Source organism: Odontesthes bonariensis, chromosome 15, assembly GCF_027942865.1.
Source record: "Odontesthes bonariensis isolate fOdoBon6 chromosome 15, fOdoBon6.hap1, whole genome shotgun sequence".
In the NCBI taxonomy this organism is placed as follows: domain Eukaryota; kingdom Metazoa; phylum Chordata; class Actinopteri; order Atheriniformes; family Atherinopsidae; genus Odontesthes; species Odontesthes bonariensis.
The window spans coordinates 14,132,362-14,146,966 of NC_134520.1; positions in this window are offsets into that span (position 1 = coordinate 14,132,362).

Below are 14,605 nucleotides of genomic sequence, written 5' to 3' on the forward strand. Positions count from 1 at the left end.
ACACACTGGAATGGCTAAGGCTGCTTTTAAATGTGACTGGCACAAAGTCTCAGCTAACTGAACTCTGCTCCGGTTACAGGAACTTGTAAGGTTTTTACAGTTTTGTACGGAAGGAAATGGTCTCCGGATGAGGTGACAGGAAGAGGAGACGGAGTATACGAGCCAAAAAGTGTAAGAAAAATCATCGCTCTCCTTTAAGCTTCAATTCTTTGGCAGCGTTCACTGAATATCAAAGTGTCTGCACCCAGGTTGTTGCTGTTTTCTGAAATTTTCGTGAAGTAAGAGAACCAGCAATGACATGAGAAAAGAGGAGATACAAAAAAAAAACGCCTGTGTACTTAAGCTTATTTCTGCACTGGTAAAATAGATTAAAACCTCATTCTGTGTTGCAGCAAGACTACTCAAGTGTTTCTGAGTTGATCCTAATGTTAAAAGTACATTCACAAATCTGCATCTCTGTGAGCACAAGCTCAGTGGCGAGAGAGAGATGAAAGCGCAAATCAAATTTCTCTCTGTATTCTTATTCACAAGTAGAGAATCTGGAGTCCTGAAGTTCCAGATCCATCTCTAATGTCTTCGCCATTCCGAAGATGGAGCATATTTCTCATTACTTCCTGTAGATGTGAAGTGAATGGAGTTATTTCTTCTTTTTCTTTATCAATTCCCCCACCATCCACACCCCACCATCTGGTAAATGGGCTGTGGCTGGCAAATACAGCAGTTTATTTTCATTTTACTGAGTTGGGAACTTATTTCTGCAGATACAGAGAAAAATCATATTTCACTGGCAAATCTCAGTCCTGCTTGACATTGATGTATTACTTTGGTCAAGAGCATTCCCATTCACCACTCAAGTAATTGCATTTAGATTCCGCCACCTGCGGACTGGAAGAAAAATCAGAAATGTAAACAAACCAAAAAAATCTAATTATCTATTTTAGAAAATGCTCCCGAGGGGGCTCATATAAAGCAATACTGTCTGAGGCAATAGCATGTTTGATACAATCCCTGGCAAAGATTATGTAGCCAACATTCTTGGAGGATGTTCATTCCCTTGTTTATATTGTTAAAAAACAACAACACACAAATCATAAATCTGACAGAAAACTTTCATTTTACATATTTTTTTTAAATCAATCTTTTGCAGCAGCCAAAGATTCCCTCTGTCCTCCAACAGGCTTTTCTAGAAGCTATTTACATCAACTTTGCATTATTCATGACCTACTATCTACTTCCATACCGCCAACTATGAAATCACCTAAAGTGTAATGCAAATTTCATCAAGCTGCATCTTGCATGGAGACATAAGAACATGCATAGTGAAACAGTTGTTGGATAGGAGACTGGTCCAAAGAGAATGTATTTAATAAGGCAGATTCATTTAATATTTTTATGGTAGAAGTTAATACTGTTTAGCAAGTTATTTCTAAGACACTACAACTGAAATACAAGCTCTGATAGGCTATGCATATTTAATTCAGATAGCTGGACAGGGTCATGCAACTGGAGCTGTCTGCTGGATTCCTTCTTCCACCTTCCTGCTGTAGCAGTCTCAGTGTTGGATTAAGAAGCCTTCAACCTCTGAAGATACCAACATATTGACAAAGAAATACCCTTGTCGGAAAATGACCAACCCGCCTATTGAACCACATTGCCCCCTAGTGGTCTGTAGTGTTGAACATTTAAATCCCCACGGACTCAGTAAACCGGACAGTTATATGCAACAATTTAACTTTTAACGATGTCCCGTCGGTATCTATTTGTTATTGTTTGGTATCCCCATTGTTAACACAGAAAATGAACATTGTGTGGTTCGCTATTCATATGTCACGACTTTACAGATATTCATCTGAATTTTGAGACTCATAATCATCTATATCATGTTGTGTTACTTGATGTCTTTATATCGCAAGTCTATGTTATATCTTTAATCTGCATATCTTAACAAGTTGTGGTGTTTTCAGAATCACAGAGACAAATGTTCTATGAGACGGGAGTAATGGAGAAATAGAGTTTCTTTGTTTTATCCAGGAATCCCCATATAAATGTTGAAAACAGATCTCACCTCACAGAGACACCCAGGCAGACGTCACCACAGTTCAGGCATATCATTGGCTGAAAGAGTAGTGTAAGCTTACGTCATGCCCCGCCTCCGCGAGTCAAACCACGGACCCCGCGAACCCAGACTCAGATTTGATTTGATGTTCAGTTGTTCAGTTTTTCAGAGATTAGAACAGAGATTTCAAGAGATGTAGAGATGATTTGAGCAGAGAAGAGCTCACCAGAGTTTTGGGAGTTTTCCAGAGTCTCAGGAGAGAGCGGAAAGACGAGAGGATGAGCGGTGCAGAAGACGACAGAAGGAAGGAAGAAGATGACAAGGACCCAAAGAAAGACGAGAAAGAAAGACCCGAACAAAGATAGAAACAGAATGAAGTAGTCTGAAGATACACGCTTTCTGTGTTTTTGTTCGTCCATCGTCATCCATGTCCTTTTTACGTTGCACGTTCTAACCTCCGCTGTTGCACGCCATCATCAGTTTTTCCTACCAAGAAAGCCAACTCCAAGCAACCTTTTATTAATCTTCTGTGAACTTAAGTTCACTTCATCAGAGAAGCCAACAACCAACTCTGACACTCGGAGGATTTTATCATCCTGCAGTCCTTGGCACCAGCGCTCCCGTTTCCTGCTGAAGAGAAGCAACTCCAGGTCCGCTGAAATCAGCCACAACCAGGCCCTAAGAGCGGAACCCAGAAGAAACCCACTTGGGCTGCGTGGCTACTACCTGCTGTGTTCCGAGCTGACAAAAGGGACTTCAGTAAAGTAAGGCCGACCCGTTTTTCACCTTAGAGTGGTTTGATGGATGTCTCGAGACTTATTAGAATGTTAAATGAATCCAAGATGTCAGTCTTTAGCTTCAAATAGTAAGCCAACCTAAACTATTTGAATAAATCCAGTATCCCTCCATTCCCATAATTTTTATTTTCCATTCACTAAGTGTTTTATATAATCACCCATTTTCAATGCATCTCCTGTTTGTTTAAGGTTCATGTCTTTGGTCATATCATTTTAATAAATAGTTCATATATCTTTATATATGTTATAATCACAGATTGTGCCGTATGCTTTCTTTACGTAATGTCTGTCCAACCAAATGAGAACTTTCACGAAAGTAGCGAGATATGAGACTGATTATTAATTGAAACATTAATTTAACATACCAGGATCGTAAGATTTTGTGTTTTCCTTCATTCGAAGGTGGTGCCCTACATTCGAGGTTTAAGGTTTATTGAGACTGTGAGAACGTCTGATAAATCCTTATATTTGATACATATATAAATGCCCAATATCGCTACACTGCCATCACTGCACTACTTAAGCCTTCTGCAACAGAAGCAAAGTTAGCCCTGCTACCTTTAGTATAATTGAAAAATCTGACCATACGTTCTGCTGAAGATGGATGGAACTCCCAGCCACTTCCCCTGATAGAAAACTCATTTACTTTTAGATGCAGAAGTTAATTAGGCTTGACCGAGGACCCTGTCTCTGTTGGCTGGCTTGCTTACATATTGAGTGACCTGATCAGAAATAATGGTTGACAAGAAGCTTCTCTTCAGCTCTTAGTTTAGGATACCATTGACTATACTAGTATACTTTTAGACATACAGCTATGTAAGTAATCAGACTGTACATTTCAAATCAAAATCAAATCAAATGTATTTGTATAGCACATTTCATGTGCAATACAATTCAAAGTGCTTCACATAAAATAAGAGCATTGCAGCAGGGAGTGTAAGAAGCATTAAAAATACATAAAATAATATAAAGAGAAACAAATAAAATAATTTAAATGAATTTAAAAACAAGCAACAGTCCAGATAAATTAAAAGATATTGTGCAGATTTCATGCATAGACATGAGAAACCAAATGTTTTTTACCTGGATTTAAAAATGTCTACATTTGGTGAAAGTTTAATCTCCACTGGCAGTTTGTTCCACTTGTTTGCAGCATAACAGCTAAATGCTGCTTCTCCATGTTTAGTCTGGACTCTGGACTGGACCAGCTGACCTGAGTCCTTGGATCTAAGAGCTCTGCTGGGTTTATATTCTCTGAACGTATCACAGATGTATTTTGGCCCTAAACCGTTCTGGGATTTGTAAACCATCAGCAGGCTTTTAAAATCTATTCTGTGACTGACTGGAAGCCATTGTAAAGATTTTAAAACTGGTGTGATGTGTTCAGATCTCTTAGTCCGGGTTAAAACTCTAGCAGCAGCGTTCTGGATGAGCTGCAGATGTTTAATGCTCTTTTTGGGAAGTCCAGTTAAAAGAGCATTACAGTAATCGAGTCTACTGGAGATGAATGCATGGATGAGTTTCTCCTGGTCTTTTTGGGAGAGGAAACCTTTCATTCTGTTGATGTTTCTGAGGTGGTAAAAAGCTGCCTTGGTGACACCTTTGATGTGGCTGCTGAAAGTCAGATCTGAGTCTATCAACACTCTGAGGTTACGAACTTGGTCAGTGATTGTATGGGCTCAAAAAATATTTACCAACGCTGACCCTCTTCTCTTTGCTACCAAACAGAATTATCTCAGTTTTGTCCTATTTAATTGTAGAAAATTCTCTCTCATCCAGGTGTTTACTTCCTCCAGACACTGACATTTGTGCACATGAAATACATATTTACATCCTGCCTTCTTGCTTGCTTTTGAAACAGTCTTTTTTATCATTCCACTTTAAAGGTGCCGTCGGCAACTTTTTTTTAGTCATATTAGCTTGAACTGTCATAGGATTCTGGAAGTAGAATATTAAATAGGCTGTTCAGGAAAAATCCCGAATTCTGTAGCTCCCTCTAAAGCCTGTAATCGTGCTTGCAAAAATCGAGCGCTCCCGGCTGTTTTTAACCAATCAAGTTAGGGTGGAGGAATCCTACCTGTCAATCACAGCTTGTGCACACGCTGCTATCGAGCCCGCCCCCCTCCCCCCATTCACGCGCACGAAAGTTCTCCCGGTCAGAGACCAGATTGATATCGGCTTCTTAGCAAAAATGGCACAGCAGCCAAAAAACCCAAATCTTCCCATTCCACCTTTGCCAACTACTGCCTACACATCATTGAACTGTGTCGACAGTATAGCATGATGTAAATATATGTTTATTATTTATCTATTATCTGAGCAGAACAGTCACCAACCATGTCTTCCATGCTGAGCGTGAGTCTGCCCCCAGCTTGTGTGCGCGCACACTGGTGTGAACTCACGTGCACAACCTCGTCCACAGAGGGGGAGGGGTTTGGGGGGCGGTTTGGAGCTTGGTAGAGGTTGGGGGAGGGACCTGAAAGTTGTATCAGTTCGAATTTTCCGACTTTAGACTCGGAATTTTGAAAACCTGCCGACGGCAGCTTTAAAGTCAAAGTAAAGCAGAATCCATGTTCTGAGTTTACCACATCAAAGAAAAATACGTCACTAACCACCCAACAAAACATGAATGATTAAAACTATCCGGGTCAATGAAACTAGGTTTCAAAATGATTGGAAAATTAGCAGTACTCTCTGTTCTCAAATGCTGAGGGCATATCCTCTAGACCCTGATGAACAGATCTCATATCAGCTCAAATGAACCACACTAACAGGTCAAACTGAGCTTGTTTAGACAGACAGACAGACAGACAGACAGACAGACAGATAGATATTCTACACCTTTACAGTAAGCAGATAAGAAAATAAATAAAAACAAAATGTTTAATCACCAAATGTTTCAACATATACTACATACATATATTTATATATATATGTGTGTGTGTGTGTGTGTGTGTGTGTGTGTGTGTGTGTGTGTGTATATATATATATATATATATACTGACATATGTACTGACAGTTTCAGCAGTGGCGTATCCATTAACCCCTGCTGTCTATGGTAAAAAAAATCATAAAATTACCAGGAACAAATTAGGCAGGTGTAGGTAGTCATCCTCAACTCTGTATCACTGTGACAAAATCAATCCAATGAATTAAATAATCCGGAAACTACTCTTCTCCCAGTAGATGCACAGCACTCCATGGTGCACTGTTAGCTCCTCATGGTGTATAACTCCACTAAGTACATGCATATGCATTCCTGTAAAAGCCTAGATATGATACTATTAGACTGTTAACTTGATCCTTCAATCCACCAAGCATAAATATGCTTTTCTAAGCTAGTGTATTATCTGCTGCAGCGCTGCATTTCAGCTTCACTCCTCACAAGGCCAAAGTAGTTTCTATTGCTCTCAGTTTTTTATTTGCGATTTAAATAGCCCAAGTTCTGCGAGTTCTGGCATCCGTGGAAGATGCATTTCTGCGCTGTGGGCAGAACAGCTAGCTGGTTGCTTCCAGTCTGAGACTAATACATGTAGTAGGCCTGTTTACACTGTTTTTTTTTTTTGTGGGTTTTTTGCACATCTTATATATTCAATCCCACTGTGTCAATATCGTGCTCTTTAGATCTGCCCTCAAAATCCTGAACAGAATATCAGTGTAACACAGTTTAACAGCCAAAATGCACAATTCAATAATTTACACTTCTCAGCCTTTGAACATGTTTTAAGCCACTATTGTCTGACACTTATAACATAAATTGCCATGCAATTCTCTGAGCTTGCTTCATCTGATTTTTAAATATGCTTTAAATGTGCTTTTTATCTTATTTCAGTATATGCATGCTCAGCTAGTTTCAACATTAAAGGGTCTAACACAACAGAGAGGGAGAAAGAGAGAGAGATAGGGGGGGGGTTTCTGTTGAGTGTTTGCTGATGGTCTAACTCAATTCCAGGGAGCACAATGGAGCCAGTGGCTTATTTCCAAAAGGCAAATTGTCATTTTGAGCAGTATGGCACCTGTTTGTTGAGTCCATCTCCTGTGCAGTGGGTGCGCTTGTGAGAGAAAGCTGGGACCTGAGGAGAGGATCACATAATGGTGGGACCTGCTATGGGGGTGAACTGAAAGTCAAATTGTTTGAAATTATTCAGAAAACCATTGAAATGAAAACCCGGGATGATTCTATGTCTGCCTTTGGAATCCATTCATACAGGCACTCATTTGATTTTGACCAGATTGAGTGGGCGAACAGGTGGGGATCAATTGAATTGACCCAGACAATAATGCCGTTGCCTCGGAGATGGACTGAAACCCCCTGATCCCTAGAGCTAAATGCTGTCAGGCTTCGTGCTCTACTCTCTAACCACCCCACCACCATTACCATCACAGAAACATATACCCCCCCGACCCACACACACTTACACCCATCCTCCACCTCTATTATTTCTCCATCTCTCAGACTGGGGGTGCACCATCAGCTGCAGATCCTCCCCTCTATTGAGGTCTGCAATTACAAAGCTGTCTGCACAAATTAAAGAGGAAGCCCATCTGACAGCAGGGAAACACTTTCCCATCTAACACGGACGCCAACACACAAATTGTCCAGGGCAAACTAAGAATAAATCTCACCCCATCGGCCTCCACACACAACTTTCTGTACATGTACACACTGCTCTTCTCCGTAGTATGAACAACTTACTAGGCGCTTTAAATGACACATACATAAACACATGTCTGTCAGCCCAACATGTGTACATACAAAACCCCCCACAGCACTAAGCAGGTCTTTGCTGTCTGTCACATCCACAGAGAAACAACAAGCCATAATGAGAGGGAGACTTCCTAAAAGAAGGTGCCATCTCCTTTAATTGTTGTAGAAACAATTTGTCAGGGTTCAGGAAGGTAGCCTTGCACAATCACAGCTGTCTGAACATTTTTTTCCAGCTCAAGTGACCTCGTTCTGTGGCACAGACTACCATGATAAGACACAACCTCAAGAGGGCTGGCTAATTTTCCCTCTATTCTGTGTCAGTTACATCATGACTGAACTATATATGAATGTCTACCTCATGCTTTAAAAAAAATAAATAAATAAACAATTCATCTCATTAAACTGTCAATCACAAATGACTAATGTATGAGATTAAACTTGCCATATTAAGCAGCTATTAAATAGTAAAGACTGTGGGATGAATTTAGCAAAGGTTATAGCTAAATTTGAATGATGAGTGGGAAGTATGAATGACTAAACAGCCTTCTTTTTTATTTTGACTGTATAGCAACCCTAACAACCCAACAATGGTTCTCCCAGCTATGAAGCGAGCCACTACTGTATATACTGCATCAACGACTCACTTGCAGTAGCTGGAGGAAGCACTCAGCTTTTTATCACGATGCTGTGACTTATAGTCTGTTTGTCTTTTTTTCAGTTTATCTTGCCTTGGTAGGTGCATTGTTGGACTGTAGCATTGAGGGCTTGACAACTTGGATTGCTAAAAACCACATCGCTGTCAGATGCAGCAAGTCAATAAAGCTAAAGGATCTGCACTACAACAATGTTTCCGCTTCATCTGGCAGCAACAACTTAGGATGTCAGATATCACTCCCCCATACCAGCCTTCATTGAACCAGCTTGACGTGAAAAATGACAACAAATAGTGCAGAGCGATCTCTGACGCAGAGTGCCGTTGCCTCCTCTTACCTGGAAAGACTGACAATGAAGTGTCTCTGATACTTGGCTACTCCAATTGTGTTCCTTTGAATGCAGAGACAAAGAGATTAAGATGATGAGAGGTTGGGTCATCCATGCACAAGACTAAAGGGATGATTGTGACTTTTTAGGAGGATCAGGAATAAGCTGAACAATATTTACATCATGGGAGAAAAAGTGGGAGTGGTGGAAAAATACAATGAAAGTCCTTCATGCCCTCTATTCAATTCTATTCTATTCTACATAGCCAGGCTCACTCACTGGAATAGACAATGAGGATTAGCTCTCCTCTGTTTTTAAACAGCTAGAGCTGAAAGTGTTTTACTTCAAATAAAAAACCTTCCGTTCTGAAACCTTCTGAAATGCACCTTCTGAAATGCCGTTGCTATGTAGCTGGTGTGTAATTGCAAAATCCTGCAAAAAAGTGTCACAGCCTTTCCAATCCGAGCAATTCCTCTTCCAGTGCTCTATTCTCGCACTATAACCCAAACCTGTGCATTCAACAGAAATCCCCTGAACCATGAAATCCCCTGCTATACCACAGGACAAATCCCCATGACCTCACCATGAAACGATACGCTCGAGCGTCTCTTCACACTGTTGTCTCCTGTGAGGCCTGCTGGTGCTTCGGTCATTACTACAGGCCTGTGTCTTTGCTCAGATATCAGAGGCCAGGCATGTGGTGGTGGTTGCGGGATTGCAGACTGAGAAGGGAAGAGCGAGGCATGTCCTGTGGGCCACAAACCACATCACAAGCAAGCAGGGATTTGGACTGCTGGTGCATGAAGTAGGAAAAGGCACATCTCATGAATCCCACCCATCACAGCACTGTACACAGTTGGAGTTAGACAGCCTAGGGGAACAAAAGCATTGTTGCTCTTACATGTCCTGTTATGTATAATTGCTATACAATTTCAGTAGAAGTACACCCGTGTGTGTAATTTAAACTGATATTTCAAAATTAATGGTTTGATTCTGTATCAATTATATTCTCTGTTAGGGTAAGATGACTGTCGGCATTCTCTGCTGTTGTCACCACCATGGTCGCCAGCTATATTAGCAAGATTAACTGAAGCAACACTGATTTGTGGAGAAATGGAAGCAGACATTAGAGTCCATTAATGATGGCACATCATTTCAGTTAGGGGAATGAGCTGCTAACAAGAATATTGCTAGATAAAGTCAAAGTGTAGCGTTTTGAAGCATGTTCACAGTTAGGTAGTAAGTATTGGCATGACTTAATACAACAGTCATTACTGCATTGTAGTCCACGGCAAAAGCCTGGATTACCAATGTGGGACTTAGAAAGCCATTCAGACATTGAGGGCCAGCCTGGGTGTGGCTGATCACCCATGAAGCTGAATGACCTGGGACAACATCCACCCTCCAGCTCGGTCCAACATTAACTGCATGTCATCTCTTTCTTCCACACTCCATCACCTGCCCTGAACCGCTGATGCAGGTAAAACATCTGCTGCCCAGAGCAGGAAGAAAGACAGGGCCTGCAGGTTTATGAGCAGTGTCAAGCCCATCACCTGGCCAAGAGTGACACATTTCATGTGATGGCATGAAACACTCACACAGGCAGGTATGAGTGTGTGTAGCCAGTCATTCTAAGATTTACCCTATTCTGCCCCACTCAAAATGTACACACATCGTACACGTTGCTTTAAGCGTGTGCACAGCAACACAGATGGTAACATCACTGTCAATAGGGCGGGATGATTGTAGTTGGCGTATCTGTTTGACTTCACCATTTGATATCTCCCTCATATCTCGTTCCTTTTCATCCAAGCCTCAAATGTGTGTGTGATGGATTTCTATATTATCTGTTGGCATCTATTTTTTATACATAACTATTCGGATGAAGCACAGAAAGCAAACTGCAACATAACAGTATGGAAACTTGTCTTTGGAAAATACGTGTTGAATATCACGTCTTTTGAAATGTTGCAGTTTGTGGAATGCTGCTTTAAATGTGTTTGTCCTTATAGAAATAACAATAATATGAATAATAATAAGAAAAATAAATGCTTTTTGACATGATATTGTGTGTCTGAAATGGTATTTTCTTAAATACATTCTCTAAAATGCAGTGTTTTCTGAAATGTTGATATTCTGTGCCGGAAAATGCTGTTTTTGTTTTTATTTTTTTGGCGAAATGTCACCCTGAAATGTTTTGCGTTATTTTAAAAGTCGTTCTTCTTTCTGACATCTGAAAATATGAAGCATTTCTGTAATCATGAGTTCAGTTTAGTCCCTGTCTGTTTTGGTGCGTGTTGTAAAAAGTTACGCTTTATTTTTTTCTTGTGTTCTTGGTTATGTTGCTTATTTCCACCTCTGGTCCACTGTAAGAAAGCAAGCACACACACTGTTCATGAGAACACATCTACAGACTGTGAATGCTCCCTCGCTGCATTTACATCGTAAGTGAATACGGTTTGTTATGAAAGCAAAAGACCATATTGAGCAATTCCTCAGATTTATAATGACTTAATTAGAGAACATTGCTTAAACTGGAGCAGAAAATTTCAACATGGAGATGAGAGGAACTCTGCCAGACAGCAGCATGCTAACACAAGATCCTGCTAATTGCTGCAGCAGTCGACAGATGTGCCTCATATTTCTTTCCATTTCCTGCTTCATCAAAATGAGCAGGGCCCCAATGAATGCCAAATGTTGTCATCCTTAAATAAATTATTTATAGCCGCAAAGCAGCATCATGTCATTCTAACTTCCGACAGTCAATTTAGGCAGTTATTGACAGTTATCATCAACTATCAATTTGCTCCAAAAAAAGACAAATAGCATAGATACCGACAAAGTTTTAGATGTATTCAATTCGGCGTCAATCTACACAATGAGCAGGAGTAAACCTAGAAATTTCACACGGTCTGACTCCCATACCATGCAAGAGGGTTTTAACTTTCCAGGCGGAAAATAAGTCAGTTTGTTATCTGGACCAAAAGGGGAGAGCCAAGTGTGCCGCAGTTCTGCCCCAGCCCGAATGCTGTGTTCTTCAGCAGACAGCGGCACAAGCATTAATCACCCAACTCATTAATACAATCTGCACAAGTGCCCACAGCTCATAAAGCCTGGAACAGACCACAGTGACTGTTTTATCTTCATAAGCATCATCCTATTTGCATCCACACAGTCTCCTTAACAGTCATTTCAAATGACACAGGGTTTTGACCTGGAACGTTTATTGTCTTTGAAGGTAGTCCGAGATTAAATTTTTTCAAAATTGATCAAGATCATATCAATTTCTGTGGTGGCAGGTTGCTTCGGGAACTTTTACTCTTGAATCAGCCAGCAGGCAAACACTTCAAGTATAAGGGGGCAACAAAGAAAATCTTATTTTTTCAAAATTGACAGAAAATGCCAAAATGGAAAAGTAGCAAACATAGCAAAGCATTTTTAACTTGTGCTGTTTTCGGAAAGAAGGCAAACAATGGCCGAGAGTCGCCCTATCGCTGAAAATATGGTAGAGACTGTAAATCCTCTGACAGAGGAGGACAAAGGTAGAAACACTTCATTGTCAAAAAAAGATGATCACTATGTTTGAATGAATATCTAAACAAAAGCTGATATTACACAATTCAATTCGATTCAGTTTTATTTATATAGCGCCAAATTACAACAAATGTCATCTCAAGGCACTTTAATAATACAGTCCAATTGAAGCCAATTGGAGTCCAATTCATTGTAATCATAATCCAATGAAATCAAATGAATTAATTTCAAAATAATCCAATTCATTCATACAGAGCCAATTCAAAAACAATTTCCTGGGGCGGTCTGTGGTGTAGTGGGTACAGCAGACGCCCCATGTACAGAGGCTATAGTCCTAGCTGCAGCTGGCCCCGGTTCGAATCCCACATCGGATGGCCCTTTGCTGCGTGTTATTCCCCCCTCTCTCTGCCCCCTGCTTCCTGTCTCCCTCCACTGTCCTCTACAATAAAGGCATAAAAAGCCCCAAAAAAATAAAACAATTTCCAAGCTAAGGAAACCAACAGATTGCACCGAAACTTGTCTTCAGTCCAAACTCCCGTCCTGAGCGTGCCTGAGGCGACTGTGGAGAGAAGCAACTCCCTTTTAACAGGAAGAAACCTCTCGCAGAACCAGACTCAGGAGGGGTGGCCATCCGCCTCGACCAGCTTGGGTTTGAGAAGACAGAAAAGAGGGGGAAAAAAACCAATGTAACACCATTCAAAGGATACCTGTTGGAACAGGGAAACAGAGTTAATGACCACAATAATGTCACCTATTCCACAAGAGAGGGGCCTGATAACTGAAGGCTCTGCCTCCCGTTCTACTTTTAGAAACTCTGGGACCCACAAGTAAACCTGCAGCTTGGGAGCGAAGTGCTCTGTTAGGAAAATATCTTATGATGAGATCTTTAAGAGATGATGGAGCTCGGTCATTAAGAGCTTTAAATGTGAGAAGAAGAATCTTAAATTCTATTCTGAATTTAACAGGGAGCCAATGAAGAGAAGCTAAAATTGGATAAATACGATCTCTCCTGTTAGTTCTCATCAGAACTCTGGCTGCAGCATTTTGAATCAGCTGGAGGCTTTTCAGAGAATACGTGGGACAGCCCAATAATAAAGAATTACAGTTGTCCAATCTTGAGACTGCAACAGACTACAACAGACTACATTTTAAAGTCAGTCAGACAGAACAACAGAAAGCCCACCTTTTTACTCCCATTGGAACCCAGTCAAATCGGATAAAACCGTTTGATGTTTTAGGAAACATTAATTTGCTTGTATGCTGGACATTAAATGAGGAGACTCTTTTGCATCTACTTGGTAAATGTAACAACAGGCATAATTTCTTACTCATCGCTTAAACTCATCGCATACAGACTGGATGCAGAAATAACAGCTAGCTTGGTCTTTAGCAAAGGTTATAAAATACAGATACAAGTTTTTCTTAGGCTCACAAGTTTGTTTATTAGTTAGATTTTCTCCTTATTTGGGTAACTTTTACTGTGAAACCACTACTTGTTACAGTTTAACATAGGTTATGTGCTGGGCACACACTGATATCCTTGAGAGCTAACTGGTTGCCTGGCAACTTCCCAGTCTCCAACTATTCTTGTAATGGACACAGAAAGGCACATGTGCGTTTTTGGGATGAATGGTCCACTTGCAGCCCACCTTGGCATCATTAGCGGCCCACTCGGGCACCATTTTACAGGTTCGAACGACAGCTCATCACTCACCCATAAGAGGCCCGTCAAGGGGGACTGTTGGCCAGGTGGGCATCCAACATGGCTTCATTCCAGGAAGTTTGTTTTGTCATGCAAATAAATGAGCACCTGGAAAATTAATTGTCGAGGCAGCCCTTCTGATAAACAACTTCCCAAACCTCCAACAGTAATCACCGATCTGCTGCAACATTAAAAACACTGGCAGATGATGGGATTCACATCTCTTCAATGTGTTACAAAGCAGTGCTCTGCTGGGAAACACTGCGTCGTGACATTCACGTGGACATTACTTTTACATCCACTTCATCATTGTTGGCGATCACGCAAACATCCCCCATGGACTCAGTACACCAGCAGCATCTCCCCACAGGACAAAGTTCTCCCAATACATCACAGAAACTGCCCAAAACCTCAAGAACCAAAAGCACCCCTGCCTGCATCCCAATACCACAGGTCACCCCAAGGAGTCCTGTATCCATGGTCAGCGGGTTGTGACTGATCGTGACTGCTCATATATGGGACATTAAAGACATTGCTGTTGTTTTAACAGCTCGTATTGAGTCTCAGATGCGTGACAAATCAATGCAGAAGCTACTAAATGTATAAGCACTGTAATGGGAGGGTCGCAGAGACAAAGTGACACAGGTGATGGATAAGGCAAAGGTGTGGGTCTATGTGTGAGGGATTTCTATGGGGAGGTATCAAAAGCGCATAACACAGTCCCCTCCCCAGCCCCCGTGAGCAATTTTCACAGAGGCTGGCTTTCATCAGGTTTTGTATTTCAGACCTATTGATTATCTGCAATGAGGGGGCACTGTGACAAAAGC